The sequence below is a fragment of the Leptonychotes weddellii genome, unplaced genomic scaffold (assembly GCF_054177405.1).
Source record: "Leptonychotes weddellii isolate Sample4059 unplaced genomic scaffold, ASM5417740v2 HiC_scaffold_104, whole genome shotgun sequence".
Lineage (NCBI taxonomy): Eukaryota > Metazoa > Chordata > Mammalia > Carnivora > Phocidae > Leptonychotes > Leptonychotes weddellii.
Genome location: NW_027680714.1, coordinates 50,928 through 55,395, shown reverse-complemented (window position 1 = coordinate 55,395; position 4,468 = coordinate 50,928). Strand labels below are relative to the sequence as shown.

General features: G+C 42.3%; 1 long non-coding RNA gene across 1 annotated transcript; it reads right to left on the bottom strand.

Moving 5' to 3' along the window:
- Window positions 1-1,750: 1,750 nt before the first annotated feature.
- On the bottom strand, window positions 1,751-3,484 carry LOC145718055 (uncharacterized). The gene is made up of 2 exons (XR_014141557.1): window positions 2,957-3,484; window positions 1,751-2,656 (listed from the first exon to the last, which is right to left on the bottom strand). It is a non-coding gene; the product is annotated as an uncharacterized LOC145718055 (long non-coding RNA).
- Between the last annotated feature and the right edge of the window lie 984 nt (window positions 3,485-4,468).

The window sequence follows — 4,468 nt, the reverse complement described above, 5'->3', positions numbered from 1 at the left end:
TTTCAGAAGAAACCAAGAGAATATTACGAACTTTATGCTAAAGCATTGGAAAATTTTTATGGAATGAATAAATTCCCAAGGAGGAAAAAGACAGTTTATAAAATACCAAAGAAGAAACAGGAATTCTGAGTAGACCAATAACTCAAAAGAACTGAAACACTAATTTAAAATTTTCCTACAGGGGCGTGTGGCTGGCTCAGTGGGTTGAGTGTCTGCCTTCCACTCAGGTCATGATCCCAGGGTCCTGGAATCGAGTCCCCCATCAGGCTTCCTGCTCAGTGGGGAGCCTGCTTTTCCCTCTGCTCCTCCCCCCAGTTGTGCTTTCTTCTCTCACTCTCTCTCTCTCAAAATAATAAGTAAATCGTAAAACAAACAAATAAATAAATAAAGGTGGAAAAAAATTTTCCTACAAAGCAGGTTCCAGGCCCACATGGCTTGATCAGCAACTTCTATCAAATATTTATGCAAGATATAAGTTAATATTGTACAAACTCAGAGAGCTTTTGCCAACTCATTTTGAGCCTAGTACAATGTACTGTAAATATATGTATTTTTTAAATTTTCGAAGAAAGGGAAGATGGAGGAATAGGAGGACCCTAAGCTCACCTTGTCCCAAGATACAATTAGATAACACATCAGTGTAAATAACCTGAAACTTTCTATATATTACTATGTTCTGACATCCTAAAAAAACCTTTCCTGGGTTGGGAGAGACAATTCTTCCTTTTTTTTTTTTAAATTTTTTTTTTAAAGATTTTATTTATTTGCAAGAGAGAGAATGAGAGACAGAGAGCATGAGAGGGAGGAGGGTCAGAGGGAGAAGCAGACTCCCTGCTGAGCAGGGAGCCCGATGCGGGACTCGATCCCGGGACTCCAGGATCATGACCTGAGCCGAAGGCAGTCACTTAACCAACTGAGCCTCCTAGGCGCCCTGGGAGAGACAATTCTTTTTTTTTTTTTTTAAAGATTTTATTTATTTATTTGACAGAGAGAGACACAGTGAGAGAGGGAACACAAGCAAGAGGAATGGGAGAGGGAGAAGCAGGCTTCCCGTGGAGCAGGGAGCCCGATGCGGGGCTCGATCCCAGGATCCTGGGATCATGACCTGAGCCGAAGGCAGACGCTTGACGACTAAGCCACCCAGGCGCCCCGAGAGACAATTCTTAAGAGATGGCAAAGGGCCCAGCTGGGAGCGTCATCCAGGGCGGTCCCTCCTCTGTCTGGCCCTGCATCCCAGGAGGCAATACTCCTCTGCCTTAATCATCCCAGGGCCAGGTGCCAGGCAACTAGGGACCAACCCTGTAACCCAAAGGCAGCCAAAATTACTCAAACTAGCCAGTCCTACACCCTTCCCTGCCTTGCCTTTTCCCCAGAAACCCCAATAAAGGCCTAAATCTTCCCACATGCCACTGTCTTCTGCTTCCTGACCACCCTGGTGTCTTTCCAACGTGGCTCTGTAAATTTTTTTTTTTTAATCAGCAAAAATGGGTTCGTGTCTCCTGTCTCTAGGACCTGTGTGTTTTTTGGGGTTTTTCCCCCTCTGCTCTTTTCTTTCTCCTCTGTGGCTGCACCTGACCGACCACCTCATAAAAACCACAAAATATGTAATCTCAATACCAAAACCTGATAAAGACACTATGAGGATGGAAAATTACAGGTAAATCTCATTCATGAACAATGACACAAAAATTCTAAAGAAAATATTGGGAAGTTGAATTCAGCAATATATAAAAAAGAATGACACATCATGTCCAAGTTGTGTTTATTATGATTTTAGTAATGCAAGCTAAGTTTAACTTTTTAAAATATCAATTAATGAATTCACCACATTAACAAACCAAACAAGAAAAATCATAGGTCATCTCCATAGCTGCAGGAAAAATATTTAATAAAAATTTGACGTAGGGGCGCCTGGGCGGCTCAGGCGTTAAGCATCTGCCTTCAGCTCAGGTCATGATCCCAGGGTCCTGCTCGGTGGGAGGCCTGCTTCTCCCTCTCCCTCTGCCGCTCCCCCTGCTTGTGTTCCTGCTCTTGCTAACTCTCTGCCAAATAAATTAATAAAATCTTTAAAAAAAATTGACGTATATTTATGATACAAAACTCTTAGCGAGGGCACCTGGCTAGCTCAGTTGGTAGAGCGTGTGACTCTTTAACTCAGGGTCGTGAGTTCAAGCTCTATGTTGGGGGTAGAGATTACTTTAAAAAAATAAACAAAACAAAACAAAACTCTTAGTGAACTAGGACTAAAAGGGGACTTTCTTAATATGACAAAGGATACTACAAAGCACCAGTAGCAAACATCATGTAAATGGTGAAATGTTGAAAGCTTTTCCTTTGAGATCAGTGATTTATTGCTGTGTAGTAAATTACCTCAACACTTAGTGGATTAAAACAACAAATATATATTATCTCATGGATTCTGTGCATTAGGAATTTGGAAGTGGCTTAACTGAGTGGCTCTGGCTCAGGGTCTCACAGTCGAGAAGTGAGCTGGGGCTATAGTCATCTGAAGACTTGAGTGGGGTCAGAGGATCCCTTCAAGGCCACTCACATGACTGTTAGCAGGAGGCCACAGATCTTTACTTGTTGGCTGGAGTCCTCAGTTTCTCACCACGTGGACCTCTCCTCACAAGATGGTAGGTGGCTTCCCCTCGAACTAGTTTCCAAGAGAGAGAGGCAAATGTCCCCATGTCTTGTATGTCCTAGTCTCAGAAGTGACATACCCTTACTTATACCATGCTCTCAATTGGTCACACAAACAATATGAGAGGCACTATGCTAGGGTGTGAAGACCAGTAGGAGGTATTGACATTGAGGGCCATCTTGGAGGCAGGCTACCACAATCAGGAACAAGACAAGGTCAGGATGCCCTCTGTCTCCACTTCCCATCAACATTACTTGGAGGTCTATCCAGAGTAGTAAAAAAGAAAAAGAAAAGGCAAAATGTTTGGGGTACCTGGCTGACTCAGTCAGTACAGCGTGCGACTCTTGATATCAGGGTCATGAGTTCAAGCCCCACATTGGGCATGGAGCCTACTTAAAAAAAAAAAGGCAAAATGATTAGAATGAAGAAACAAAACTATTGGTATTTACAGAGAATGACCGTATGCATAGAAAATCCCAAAGACTCTACAGTTAAGACCCATCTTCCTCTCTCACAGCCAACCCCAGGATGCCCAAGTGTCAGCTCTCATCTTGCAGTTCTTCACAAGCCAGTTCCACTGAGAGCACGTTCCACTGAGGGGGAGATAGAGTTCCTCAGGGGATGGACAAGGTTGCTCTGAAAAAGTTGAAGCTAAGTCAAAAAAGACAGGAAAGGATAAGTCTTCAGATGAAAAAAAAGGTTTTTTTTTTAAGATTTTATTTATTTATTTGACAGAGAGAGAGATAGAGAGCACAAGCAAGGGGAGCGGCAGGCAGAGGGAGAGGGAGAAGCAGACTCTCTGCCAAGCAGGGAGCCTGATATGGGGCTCGATCCCAGGACCCTGGGATCATGACCTGAGCCGAAGGCAGATGCTTAACAGATTGAGCCACCCAGGGTGCCCAAAAAAAGTCTTAACATAAAAAAAAGACAGTTAAATAAGAAAAAAAAAAGACAAAACAAAACAAAAACCAAGAATGGTATGTGAATATGTCAAAGGAAAGGAAGGAGGAGGGAAGGAAGACCCACTAGAGAACGGAGACACTGAAAATGAGGAGGTAGGTATGCAGGAGATAGGAAGCCAAATCTGGGACATTTTACATCACGGTTTTTGGTGGTCCTTGTATCTCCCTTCGAAATAGTTTAGAAACTACTTCGTAAATGCATATTTTTAGTAGCCCTAGAAATGAAATTTTAGGGTTTTTTTAGTAGCTAAAAATGAAATTTTCAAGGTGGAAATTCTACCTCACCTCATGATTTTTTACAAATCTAGGTAAATGTAAACTTGGTTTATTATGAGGCTATTGATTTGTTCTGTACTACCATAAATTAGGGTCATATTGAATTAGGGGAGACTTTTGCCTTTTCTGGATATTTTATATACACAGAATCAAACAATATGAAGTCTCTTGACTTCTTTCACCGAGCAGAATGGCTTTGAGGTTCATCCATACCATAGCATGTATCTGTATTTTGTTCCTTTTAATTGTAGTTCATTGTATGGACATACCACATTTGGTCTATCCATTCTCCAATTGATGGACACTTAGGATGTTTCCAATTTGGTTTCCATTTTGGTTATTATGAATAAGGATGCTAAGAACATTTATGTGCAGGGCACCAGATGGCTCAGTCAGTTAAGCGTCTGCCTTTGGCTCAGGTCATGATCCCATGATCCCAGGACCCTAGGATCGAGTACCACGTTGGGCTCCCTGCTCAGTGGGGAGCCTGCTTCTCCCTCTCTCTCTGCCTGCTGCTCCCCCTGCTTGTGCTCTCTCTCTCAAATAAATAAATAAAATGTTAAAAAAAAAAAACATTTATGTGCAA